Source organism: Ictidomys tridecemlineatus, chromosome 9, assembly GCF_052094955.1.
Source record: "Ictidomys tridecemlineatus isolate mIctTri1 chromosome 9, mIctTri1.hap1, whole genome shotgun sequence".
NCBI classification, from domain to species: domain Eukaryota; kingdom Metazoa; phylum Chordata; class Mammalia; order Rodentia; family Sciuridae; genus Ictidomys; species Ictidomys tridecemlineatus.
Window position 1 is genome coordinate 77,265,886 of NC_135485.1, and position 14,864 is coordinate 77,280,749.

The 14,864-nt window shown below is 31.8% G+C and overlaps 1 long non-coding RNA gene across 3 annotated transcripts in view; it reads right to left on the reverse strand.

Moving 5' to 3' along the window:
* LOC144366808 (uncharacterized) overlaps positions 1-14,864 on the reverse strand; it is a 167,451-nt gene that overhangs the window by 78,046 nt on the left and 74,541 nt on the right. For all 3 annotated transcript variants that reach the window (XR_013425947.1, XR_013425946.1, XR_013425948.1), the window contains exon 2: positions 2,809-3,005. This is a non-coding gene — a long non-coding RNA (uncharacterized LOC144366808). The remainder of the gene's footprint in view (positions 1-2,808; positions 3,006-14,864) is intronic.

Below are 14,864 nucleotides of genomic sequence, written 5' to 3' on the forward strand. Positions count from 1 at the left end.
CTATTTTGTTTTCACTGTGACAGATTCTGTAACAGTCTTCAAGGGGTTCAGACTGATTTCAAATTTCTCCTTAGGAATAATAGGATAGCAGAAAAAGTTTTGGGAGTAAAGCCCTCAATGTTCTGAGGAAAATTATTTTAAGCTTAAATATTGAACTAAATCATCAATCAACTGAGAGAATAAATAAGTACATTTTCTAATATGCACAACTCAAAAAATTCATCTTCCACTAAACCTTTCTAAAATTTTATTTAAGTGAATCTAAGAATGAGGATGGCAATGGGATAAAAGAAACAATAATTAACCCAGTAATACAATAAAGGAAATCTGAGAATGGCACTTCATTGAAAGGCCAAGGAAACTTAAGATTACTTAAAAAAACAGTGTAGCCAACAAAATGTCATTTTGTGATTTAGGAGCCTGAAAAGACAACTGTGAAATGCTATCAATAAAAATAGAAGTATATCTCTCTTGTGAGCAATAAATGAAATTAATGGCAGTTTAAAAGTCTAATAAAAACAAACAAAAACTATATGCAAGGCAAACCATGGAACAAATGTGAAGCATAATGTAGTATAATTTTAAGCCAATGAAAAAAATTTAAAAATCTTCAATTCTGAGGAGAAAAAAATATCCACTGGTCAGCTAGCTCTGAAGAAAAAACAGAACTAAGTGATATTCTGGATTGATACATAATTGCTGTATGAGAAAAACAATCACTATGTATGAAATAACAATTACATATAATAAAATAATATAAGTAGAATCATTTCTCTATAATGTTCCTAGCTGAAAGTCATTTATTACTATCATAAGGTATTCCGACAATCAAAAAATGGGGAAAAAATGTGTTGACAAAATATGGAGAACCTGCAGCCCTCATACATTGTTAATGTGAATATAAAATAGTGCAGCCACTATATAAAACAGTCTTGATAACTCCTCAAAAAGTTATACACAATATTAAAACATGACTGAGCAATTCTACTCATAGGTATATACCCAAAAGAACTGAGACAGATATTCAAAAAGGTACATGTGTACACATGTTAATAGCAGCACTAACTCACAATAGTTGAAAGGTAAACTGAATAAACAAACTGAAGTATATACATACAATGGAGTATTAGTATTCAGCTAAGAAAAATAATTCAGTACCAGTAAGTGCTACAACATGGATAAAAAAAGGAAAATATTATGCTAAGTGAAAGAAGCCAAACACAAAATGCCACATATGATTACATTCATATGAAATATGAAGTAAAGCTAAACCATGGAGACAGAATACAGACTAATCGATACCACAAGTATAGGTAAGGCAGACTTTATAAAGAGAAACTGCTTATTGAGTATTTTACCTTGATGTTATATAAATGTTTTTAAAACTAGATAGAGGTAGTAAGCAGTAAAATATTGTGAATGTATTAAATGCCAGGTAACTAATTACTTTAAAGGTTGATTTTTATATTTTATAAATTTAAACAAACTATCTTAAAATAAAAAAGATATTCTGCTTTTAATTCACCCTTTTCTAGTCTCATATTTGCAAAGTACTTAGAAGATTTCCATAATTTCTTTCAGACTCTTGAAAACTAACATTTATGATTTTTGGGAAAAAACATTTATTTGGAATTCACTAATCATTTAGGCTTCATTTCAGTTTCTTTTGTTAAATTCAAGTAAAATAATAGATTTTATTTTCAAAGTATTACATTAGTTCATCTCTGTATATTAGGATTAGGGATAATTTTTATCTTACTTATAACATTTCAATATTTACCAAATTTTTTTAACATAAAATATTACTTTTATAATCAGAAAAAAATGCAATTTATTAAAAGGATAAAACATGAATGAGTACAATAGAAGAGACTATTGGGGAAAAGATCTGGGTTATCCAATGATGATACACAGAACTTAGATAACAATGTTTCAGACCAAGAATGATTTGAAGGTATCAGAATACACATCCAATTAATACAGATAAAAGGAAAATAATACAGAAATATGTACCTTACCATAAAGGCTTGATTGTATCCAGAGACTTATTCTCCTTTAAAATTCTGAGAGATCACTATTTGTGTCTGTTCTGGGTACACTTGAACCCCAGTAAGGGCTCTAGCCTTCCTCAATAGTTACCCTTCCATCAAGTCACTTGATAGCTTATAGTGAATGGGGACAGTGAAGAGAAGACAGACAAGAAAAAGCAGCTTGGCTGAGGCAGAAAAACTGTCTCATTCCCCTTACTTTCCAAACAAGTCAGTCATGAACAAACTTACGAGTAATCTAAAGCAGGATTTTTGAAATTGTAAACTCGACATATTATTAAATAGGAAAATAAATTTAGTTATTAACTTCAGCATGTATTACATGAAATATAAAAGAATATAAAAGAACAAGAGCACAAAGTACATCCTATGTAATTAGTATAAAATTGCTTCAACTTTTTTTCAGTTTCATTTATACCTATAGGAACTGGCTTACAAATGTAAAATTTTTCTTATTATTGGCTGTGGTAGGAAAAAATTGTGAACATGACCTGAGAAATTTTCAACTCTACATTTATTCTAATTTCCTATTCCTCTAAAAAAATTAAGTGGAGGCTTAAAGGATATGAAAATATTTGGGAAAAATATCTATGGATAGAAAAAGTATAGCCCTGAAAATTGCAAAGACTGCTGGTGAGAAATGTTTCTTAAAGCTTCCCCCACATATTTCATGGACAAAAAAATCTATACAATTACTATGGTAAAGGGTATTCACAGTATTCAATGTTTAAATGTATCTTATGAATAAATAGATGCTTACCTTTCAGAAGAAATTTACTAATCCACAAATCTGTTTGATACTTGAAAATGCATGTTTTTGTTATGGTTCAAAGATGACACTAGCTCAATACAACAGATTTCACCAAATAGAAGTCTTGACTGGTAAACAGGAATTGAAGAGGAATCATGATCTAGAGACCAACTGACTTCTCCCTCGACTGTTGGAAAAACATCTACCTAAAAAATAAATAAGTAAAAATAACTTCAATACTCCAATTCCAGTAGCAAACTAAAAATGTTCCTATTCCAGTAGGGAACCCTAAGCTAAACCAAACAATGCAAAATAGCAGGCTAAAAAAAATTCATGTCAAAATATTTTAGGCTCCTGAAGGACAAACATTACCCTACTCACTAATCACTTTCCATTATCTATTTTAACTCCAGGAGGAAAGTATCATTTTATAATACCAATAATAAAAGACTTCTCTCTCTCTCTCTCTCACTATAGACCTCACTATAAAACAAATCACTTGTTATAACTTCATTTAACTTTCTCCTGAAATGACATATGAATCTACTCTTCTAACATACAGTAAAATAATATATTTTAAAATGATATAAAAAATGGAAATTTGACATTTTGAAAATATGTAAAAATTCCATTAAAAATAGATTTCAAAGCATTAATAAAATATAAAATTAGAGTATGATTACATCATGATGACAACTGAATATTATTTGTGAGAGAAAAAATTAATTTACATAGCTTTTTCCTAGAGCAAAAGAAAAAACACATTACTTCATTTAGTAATGTATTTCCATAAATCATATGATGTAATCATATTTCTATACAAAATTCAAAATAACAACTAAAGTTCTTAAATAGACTATCCAATTTAAGTAAAAGCCTCTTAATATAATAAATTACTAAACATATTATCATCCACCTCTAGATTTCATTCTTAGTTTCTTAACATTCAACAACCTGTTAAGAAGTATTGGTGGCACACTATATGTGCAAAAGTATAGCAGCCTTCAGGTAAAATGACGTAAAATGTCAGTGGCAGACAATTAAAAAATATGATAGCAAATCGATCTTAAAATTATTGAGAGTTGTAAGGAATTAATTAGATCAAACACATTGTAGTATCATGTGCTCCTTAAACCAAATAACAGAAGTAACCCACTGGAAAAAGGATTTCCAGAAACTGTCTTATGGCATTTTAGATATTTCTATATTATTAAATGTAATTCATGTTTCATCTGTGTTTGTATTCTTGTTTGCAATAATTTATTTTATTAAAATGCGGAACTTCTGGGCTCAGGATGTGGCTCAGCGGTAGAGCGCTTGCCTAGCACGCAGGAGGTCCTAGGTTTGATCCTCAGTGACACATAGAAATGAATAAATAAGGTATTCTGTTCAACTACAACTAAAAAATACATATTTTTTTTAAATGCAGAACTTCCTATTTATTTCTATAATTAATTGGTGCTGGAAATTGAATCCAGGGGTGCTCTTCTTATTTTGACATGATTTTGGCATGATATAGCCCTAGCTCTTTTTTTTTTTTTATTTTTGAGACAGTCTCAGTAAAGTTGCCCAGGTAGCCCTGAACTTTTGATACTCCTCTCTCATCCTTTTGAGTAGCTGGGATTATAGGTGTGCACCAACACCTGGCTTAGCATTTCCTTGTTTTAAACTTTCAATCTTATCTGAAAAGTTTCAAAGGATACTCTTCTAAATTATAATACACATACAGAGAATATCTTAATGTTGTCACTGGATCTTTGCACAGCAATATATTCATATAACTTTTCTTCTATGGTTGAACCAAAAATTTCTGACCATTAAAATAAAATGTGTCTTTCTCATCTTTACTTTGTAAAAACAGATAATTTTTGTCTGTTTGGAGTGAAAGTATTCAAATATCATTCGACTACTTTAACGTTATCTGTTTTATGATTAATGTGTATTTAAGTAACACTGAATATATATTGTCATACCACTGTCTTACCATTATTTAAAGAATGATGGCTATTTACCTCAAGAAGTATGACTGTAACCAAAAGAAAAAGTGACACTACAATCAATGTCCGGAGTAATTGTAATTTATTTTATTTCTAAATACATACTTTAAACCAATTAGGAGCCAACTTTCCATTTCTTACACTACTAGGGTCATTAATTAACCTTATTTTGACATGATATATTGAATATATCATGCCAAATATATTGAATATATCATGTCAAATTGATATACAGTGAAGGAAACCAAGATGGGAGAAAAAGAGAGGGCATTATAGGCAAAATTAGGAAACACATATTATCCCCTGTACACTCAGTAAGGCCACAGCAAACAACTACACTTCCTCAGCAACTCATATGTAGAACTATTTACCAGGCTCTCCATGAAGACTATACTGGCTCTTTTTCTAGTTGTTCTCTTAGGAATGACATAAATATTGAGAAATCTAGAAATAGATATACACATGCACATATAAAAAATTATTGTCAGTATGTAAGTTACTGTTGCCCTGGGACTGCAATAATTTATGTAACATCTGTTTTCATATTTTTCTAATTTTTTCCCTAATTAGCATGCATATTTAACGCATAAATGCTCAGACCACCTTTTTTCTGCTGACTGTGCCCATTTTTCCCCCTGAAGTTGTGTACTCCTAGGTATAATTTAGAATACATGGAAACCAAAAGCTTATTGAAATTACTAATTTTAAAATGTAAACAGTACTAAACTAATTTTCAAGAGAACACTGAAGTCTTAGGAGTTTTCACAAGTACATGTCAATCTGTCAGCAACAGTCATGTACTAAATAAAAGCCCAAATGAAACAAAAACAAAAAACCTACATAAAAGCCTTAACTTTGAATTCTAACTTTCCTAAGAACTAAGAAACTTATTGAAATAGCTATGATTTCTTGTCTTGACAGGGTTGGTACAATTTTTAAATGTTTATGCCTCAAACAACTAAAATAAATGGACAAATCCCACATAGTAAATATCAAGATGTGTGTGATCAACCATCTCCTTTTTAAATTGTAAACCTCAAATACAATGCAGACTCAACAAAAGGACAAAGTTTTAGTCTAAAGCTTATGAAAGTTCAATCCAAGTTCTGGAAAGCTTTTAAATCAAAATATTACTTATATTCACTTTTAACAGAAAAATTAAAACTAAAGGCAGATCAAATCAATACAACCACAAGTTAAGTATTCTCAAATAACAATGCTTAGGATGACAACAATGTAGCCCTATCTGAACTTTACTCCAGAATTAATCACTTTGTATATTAATTGCTTATTTATAGACTTTAGTCAGTCATTTGCTATTTGTTATCTACTGTCAAGACTATTCTGGGCCTTTGTAAACACTAAAATTATGTCAGCCTTGAAGGAGCTTACATTTTTACTTGGGGAAACAGCACATAATTATGCAAATGCATAACTGTGAGATTTTTATACCAGGAAACAGGATTTAGTTCAGAGATCAGAAAAGGCCTAAGAAACAGTTTTAAGATGAGGTCTTAGTGTTATAGGATGTATTCCAACCTAGGGCACAGCAAGTGCAAAGTTCCAAAAAATAAGTAAGACCAGCACATTTTATGTCAAGAAAGACCAGTTGCAACTGGAAAGGGAACACATAAGAACCAAAATGAGGCAGAAAGAGTAAGCAAAGACATTAAAGGGCTTAAAATAAGTTATGACAATCAACTCTACTTTGAAAAATACCACATTTGGCTAACTCACAGTGAGGGCCAAAAGGTGGCAGGGGAAGAGTCAGATGTGAGATAAGAATAACCTAAACAAAGGTGATAGAGAAGGCAGAAGAGACTTCTTTGATTACAATCAGCTGATCTTGGTGGGAGATTAGATTATGTAGAGGATGAGTATGGCTAGCAATTCCTTTCACTGATGTACTGAACTCTGAAAGAAGATAAGGTACAGAAGGAAAGAGCTTAAATTTAGATTTAGGTATGTTAAACAGTTTACCTGTTGCTGATGTCTCATAGGCATTTCAATTTAAATGTCTGCAGTTATAAGAAATGTCTGGGCTAGGATCAAATTTAGAATTTGCCAGAATATGAGCATTTATAAAAAAAGAAAACCTATATTCTTTTCCCATCAGAAAAAATCTTCAAAAATCCAATGCCTTCCTAGTTTGTAGCTATTACACTATATCAGAATAGAGAAGTATTTCATATCTTGACAAACTCATTTAGACTATTATTGGTTAATCCACACATCATATTTGTATTTTATGTCTTATTTTGAACTGCTTAATAATAGTTATCATTTACAGAAATTATTTACTTTGAAATAGAATTGCATTTAGTACTCTAAAAATATGCATTAAAAGTCATTAATCTGGGGGGATAGTAGAGGATAGGAAAGGCAGCAGAATACAACAGACACTAGTATGGCAATATGTAAATCAATGGAAGTGTAACTGATGTGATTCTGCAATCTGTATATGGGGTAAAAATGGGAGTTCATAACCCACTTGAATCAAAGTGTGAAATATGATATATCAAGGACTATGTAATGTTTTGAACAACCAACAATAAAAATTTAAAAAAATAGAAAAAAAAGTCATTAATCCTCACAATAATCTTAATTATCACATCCACTTTTCAGATGAGGACAGTCAAGTTTAGGGAAGTGTAAAGTTACTGGTAAGTCACTAAATGATAAAGCTTCCAACTCAGGTTATCCGAACTCATGGTCCATGCCATGTCCACCTAAAATAAAGGGTAGTATGTGTAGTATCAGTGGTCTTGAACTGTAAAAATAGATCAATTTCAGTTACAATCCTGACCATAGAACACCACGTAAGTGATCTATGTTTCCTCACCTGAAATTCTTAGTAAAACCTACTGACATTTTAGGAAATGTAAGTCAAACATCTGAACTGACATCCCCATACCAACACATGTTCCTCCTACCAACGGGGTGAGAGGTGCCAATGGAGGGAAGACTTAGAGGCTATTCACTGATATTATTGTCCTTCAACTAACAAACACTGACCATGAAAGCTTTGAAAACTAAACAGTATGTGGAATGGCAGGCAGGTCATTGGGAACAGCTAATCAGTTCTCCTCTGCTCTTCTCCCAAGTGGCAAAAAAGAACATCCATCAGGAAAGACAGAAGCCAAAATTCTAAAAACTGCCAGGGAAGAATTCAGCAGTGCTTCAAAACCTTTAGTGTGTATAAAAACCATCTAAGAAGCTTATCAAAGTGGTGATTTAGAATCAGACTGACAGGACAAATAGATGTGAATGGTGGGAACATAAAGTTAAGGGAATAATTCTACCAACTGGGTCCACTATGCTGACCCCTACATGCTTCTTTTCCAAAAAGCAATTTACCTGCAGCCCTCCCTCACTAAAATGATGTAACAGGATATGTTATATTTCTCAGCAAACTACCATTTATCTGCAGGAGAAATGCAGGCACAAAATAATTCCAATAAGAGACACCCAAGTTACCCTGAAGGGGAAGACTTTTGTGAGATTTTCACAAACTAGATGCTGAAACTCAGGAAGAGAAGGATAATTCCCCCTAACCATAAACTCTATAAGAAGAGATTATAATTAGAACTTGTCATCATGGGCAAAAGTGACCTACAGTGCTCATGGAAGTGGGAACTTGAAAATCTGATGTCATCCTTCTGTCAGTCAAAAGTCAAGAGGTGGACCTGGATGGGACCCTTGGAAGCTTCCCTGGGAAGCTTAATATAAAATTTTCAGATTTTTTTATGATTACTATCAATGTGTCTTTTCAGTAAAATCAATCAATCAATCAAACAATGTGGAATCCAGGAGAGGCATGCTGTCCTTTTCCTCTGAGAGGACCCTTTCTCTCCTTAGAGTGCCCCCTTTTTCCATCCTTTCTAATAAACTCAACTCTGTTACTCTTGAGTGACATCTCTGAAATGTCTTTCCAACTTGATCACAAGAATTGACATTTTTGGAGAACTTCACAGTGCCTCAGTTTCCCAGAAGTCCCCAATCCTATATTAAGATCCTCCAAATATTTTGATACAATAGATGACTTTTCAAGCCTTCTCAGAATATATCTACCAACTAACCACTTTCCATTCTTTAGGCACAAAATTTTTAAATTTTTGAACATACATATTTTATTCAACCTAATTAAATCATATCCAACATAATTTAAAATTTTCAGTTTTTTATGATTACTATCACAATGTGTCTTTTCAGTAAAAAACAAGAGATGACTAAATAAAAATTTTGAACTATACAAAGAAAAAATAACTGCATGATTTTCCTTAATATAAAATTTAATCTTCTGGTTAAAAATTAAGTCATTTACTGATATTTTTGGTAGAAGACATAGGAATTGTTTAACGGAGATGAATACGGAAAATTTTGTTGCAAAATTTATATGTAAAAGGATACAATAACAGCTAACAAAAAAGGACAAAAAGGAGTAAGAGCTTACATCTAACCTTGCTTAATGACACTAATGGACATTAACATACACTGGTACCAAAGGAGCATTCAGGACAGAAAATGTTTCCCATACTTCCAATCAAACTTAAAACGTTTGTGTCAGTCTTCTCGTCTGCATGAAACTGTCTATACTGAGTACTGTTGAACAAACTGCACTCAATAATCTGATCTGCTGGCACACCAAGTTAGGGCTATCAACATTGTTCTGGTGGCATAGAGATTCTAACTCCAACAAAACTCCCAACTTTCCCGCAAGGATAACTACTTGTTTTTTAATTTTGAAATTTGAACATGAATATTTTTCTTTCAAGGACTATCTATGAAGATGAATATAGTCCACTGAAATTTAGTTTTTTACATAGTTCTCCCTGTATTCTTCTAAATCAATGAAAATATTCAAGAAATTTTTTACCCCTTTACATTTACATACATGCCAGAACCATGTTAGGAAATAATGTCAAACATAATAAAGTCTCCTTGAAAAATGAACATTAGTAACAATATGAAGTTATCTTTTCAATGCCTCCTCCTCACCACCAAAAAAAAAAAAAAAAAAAAAGAAGGAAATTAACACTAACTCCATATAGCTAGCAAATGGTATGGCTGGGAGTTGAACCCAAGCAATATGACTCCTGTCCATTTGGTCTTAACCATGCCACATTGATTTAAAATGAATTCTTAGTATATCATAGTTAAGTTTACCTGACCATAATGTACTCTACTCATGAATTTCCTTCAACTTCATAAACCTTGATAGATTTATATCACTGTTTTTGAGATCTGGCTCTGTCCCTTTAGCTTTATTAAATGAAATGCTTTCAAGACGTCCTAATAGAATCTATCTTCACTTACCAAAATGACTCTTCATCTCATATTAGTATAGAACATTTTTCTCCCAAATATTCATGCTTATTTTTCACTAACCATAGTTGGTATCAAACTAGATCCCAGATTACATTAAGCTCAAAGCAAAACAGAAACCAATGCACATGAAATTCAAGAAGAGAATTTTTTGAAATTCAAATGTTATACATTCAATATTGCTCTTGATGCCAAAAATACAGTTTTTGTACTGAATAAACTGGTTCCACATGGGATCAAGCAGATATCAACTTCAATTTAGCTTAAGAAAAACAAATATATTTGTTCCTATCATTCTTTTCAAATGAACCAAAAGAGGCTGGGTCAATCCAGAGACACAAGATTCAATGAAATCTTGAAGAACACCAGTCAAAATGAACCCATGGAAAGTCAGAAAATTCCAGGAACTATTGTTTTTCACTAAGAAAACAGCAGATTAATCTAACTCTGATTAAAAAAAAAAAAGAATCCCTTAAGCTAATTTCAGTCTTTGTTCATTTTCTGTGGCCCAACAAAAAAAAAAGGCCATGGGACTTTTCAAAACAGGTATCTTTCACAATATAATAAGACAAGCATTGTCTATAATTTTGTTTCATATTCTACATTTTCAATTCTAGCCTTCTATTTCTGCATCTCATTAACTACTCCTTATATTACCCCATTTGTTTCAAAGTTCCTTAAAAAGAAAATCCAATGCCATTTTGTGATATCATCTGGTGTCACCTTTTATCCAATAAATACTATCTACATGATCAAATTGTTCCAAAAGAAAAGTCCGAACTTTATTTGGTTGCACAAAGAAAAGGACCATCCCAGGTTAGTCTTAAACTCTGAGGGAGCTTTGGTTCTCAGAAAATGAAAGGCAACACTGATTAAAACTAGAAAAAGACAGAGGCAGAAGAGTTGAGTGTGCTCAATAAAGGACTCAATCATTTAGATTTTTTTTTCCCTAGCTTGTGGCTCGTGATTTTTCCACCACTCATTTTACTACCAAACTATTGTTCCTTTATTAATCTCACTTCCTTTTATCTCTCTGTTATCTTTTTCTCACAGAGAAATAAAGGAAATCTTAACAGGATAATGTTGTTAATTAGCAGCAATACAGAAAAATGGTTGAGAATCAATTACCAAGTACTTAGTGAGAAAGACAGCTCTAAGGGAGATAGAGTAATAAAAAAAACAAACTAGCATTGTGGGTACAGAACTATAGGACTTAGAGGCAAAAGAATATGAGAGAAATGGTGGTGCCTACACAGAATGCAGAAGAAAAGTAAGTTTATTACATTCCCAAGATTTCTAATTTTTGTGGCATGGAAGGTACAAAAAGAGGGTAGAGACAAAAAAGACCAAGTTGGGGAAAAACAAGATACTCTTTTCCCAATATCTTCCTTCGGTATCTTGATCCCTAAAACAGGTATGTTGAGGATAAAAGAAGGAATGAGAGTATTATCTAAATTTTATTTTTGCTAACTTTTATAGCATAAAGTAATTTGAATTCACTGACGTTTGGAAAACAGATGTCAGCATTTATTTCACAGGTATTTAGGATTTTATTTTAAAGTCTCCTTAGTTCTAAACAACAGTATTACAAACCTAGAAAAATCTCCAAATGAATCTTTTAAAAGTTGCAAAAAGTGGTTTTATGATTCAAATGTCTCACTTTGGTACTGATTTTAAATATAAACAATCCAATTGAATTCTCAGATTTGCAATTTAGGTTACTTTTTTAGTAGATTTCCAATAAACACTCTGATAAAATAAATAAGAGTATCATACATGTACTGGTGCTAGTGTTTCAATCTTTCTAATAACTCAATAAAATAGCCGTGAATTAATTTATATATCTAATGTCATTTTTGGTTCTCAGGACATTTTTTTTTGAGAGAGAGAGAGAGAGAGAGAGAGAGAGAGAGAGAGAGAGAGAAGAATTTTAATATTTATTTTTTTTTAGTTTTCGGCGGACACATCTTTCTTTGTATGCGGTGCTGAAAATCGAACCCAGGCTGCACGCATGCCAGGCGAGCGAGCTACCACTTGAGCCACATCCCCAGCCCCTCAGGATAATTTTTTAAATGTATTCTTCAAAAAAATTCTTCAACATATTTAAAGTTTCCAAGAAAAATTACTACTATGGTCTCATAGTATATCAAATGTTTAAATTAAGAATATTCAAAAATCTTATGACAAATAATCTATGTTAAGCTATTATAAATTAGTGAAATGAAACAGGAGAAAAATCACAAAAAAATGAGAAATATAGTATGCCAAGCCTTTTGGTTCTAAAAACCAAAGGATCATGATGTTGTTTTAAATTTTTAATATTTTCAATTTGTGATACTGAAAATTCAAAAAAGGCTCTGAAGCAACTGGTTATTATTCTCCAAGGGTGGAAGCCTAAATAAAACATTCAGCTATTAGGACATGGAAGGCTAGGAAAGGGACACCTAAAGACATTTTTTGTTTTGTTTTGTTTTTTTGGAAGGGGGGTTGGTAGTACTAGAGATTGAACCCAGGGATACTTAACCCCTGAGCCACTTTAACACAGCTCTCTACTTGGCAGATCACCCAAACAAAAACTATCATGACTATCATGACATATGAAGAACTAAATAATACAATCAGTAATTTAGACTTAACAGATATATAGAGAATATTCCATTCATCAATGAGGGAATACACTTTCTTTTCAGCAGCACAGGAATCCTTCTCAAAAATAGTCCACAAAGCAAGTCTTAGCAAACAAGAAAAAAATAGAGATAATATCCTTCATTTTATTGTACCATAATGAAATGAAATTAGGATTCAATGATAAAATAAAAAATAGAAGTTACTCTAATACCTAGAGGCAAATAAAATACTATTGAATGATAAATGGATAGCAAAAGAAATCATGGATGAAATTTAAAAAATACTTCGAGGTAAACGAGAATAGAAATACAACAAATCAAAATCTCTGGGATACTATGAAGGCAATACTAACAGGAAAGTTCACTGCATTGAAGTCATTCTTTAAAAGAAAAAAAGTCAACAAATAAATGACCTAACATTACATCTCAAAGGCCTAGAAAAAGAGGAACAAATCAACACCAAAAGCAGAAAACAGCAAATAATTAAAATCTAAGCTGAAATCCATGAAATTGAAAACAAAAGGAACAATTAAAAACATTGACAAAAATTGGTTCTTTGAAAAAAAATAAAATTGATAAACACCTATCAATGCTAATGAAGAGAAACAGAAAATTCACATGATTAAATACATGAGGAAAAAGTAGCTATCATGATGCGCACTACTGAAATACAGATGATAATTAGAAACTATTTTGAAAATCTATACTCCAATAAGACAATAAAAAGTAGAAAAATTTGAAGATGTCAATAAATTTCTAGAGACATATGACCTACCCAAACAGAATCAGGAGGACATACAATATTTAAATAAATCAATTTAAAGCAATGAAATAAAAGATACCATCAAAAGCCTACCAATCAAGAAAAGCAAGAGCAGACATATTTCAAACATTTCCAAACTCATTCTATGAGCCTAATATAACCTGATACCAAAATCAGACAAAGACACATCAAGGAAAATAAACTTAAGACCAATATCCCTGATGAACATAGATGCAAAAATTCTCAATAAAATCCAGACAATCACATACAAAAATGTATTTAAAAGATAGTGCACCACACTCTCGTGGAGTTCATCCCAGGGATGCAAGGTGGCTTAGACATACAGAAATCACTAAATGTAATTCATCACATCAACAGACTTAACCACAAGAATCAGATAACCATCTCAATAGATGCAGAAAAAGTATTTGACAAAATACAGCACCCCTTCATGTTCAAAGCACTAGCAAAACTAGGGGTAGTAGGAACATACCTCAATATAGTAAAAGCTATATATCTAAACTCAAGGCCAACATCATTTTAAATGGAGAAAAATCTAAAGCATTCCTCTAAAAATTAGAACAAGACAAAGAGGCCCTCTTTTACCATTTCTATAACACAAATCCTTGAAACGTTCACATAGCAATTAGAAGAAAGAAATTAAAGGTTTATGAATAGGAAAAAAGGCACTCAAACTATCCCTATTTGCAGATGACAGGATTATATATTCAGAAGATTCAAAAAGTCCCATCAGAAAACTTCTAGAATTAATAAATGAATTCAGCAAAGTATTGGGATATAAAATTCACACCCATGAATCAAACGCACTCCTATATATCAGTGATAAATTCACTGATAGAGAAATTAGGAAAACAACCTCATTCACAATAGCCTCAAAAAATAAAATACTTGGGAAATCAATCTAACAAAACAGGTGAAAGTCCTCTGCAATGAAAACTACAGAACACTAAAGAAGGAAATTGAAGATGACCTTAGAAGAAAGAAAGACCTCCCATGCTCCTGGAAAGACAGAATTAATATTATCAAAATGACCATACTACCAAAAGCATTATACAGATTTAATGTAATTCCCATTAAAATCCCAATGACATTCTTGATAGAAATAGAAAATGCAATCATGAAATTCATTTTGAAAAATAAAATAGCCAAAGCAATCCTTACCAAGAAGAGTTAAGCAGGAACATCACAATACCAGACCTTAAACTATGCTACAGAGCATAATAACAAAAAAAGGCATGGTATTGGCACCAAAACAAACATGTAGACCAATTGCACAGAAAAGAAGACACAAACCCAGATAAATACAGCTATCTCATACTAGACAAAGGTGCC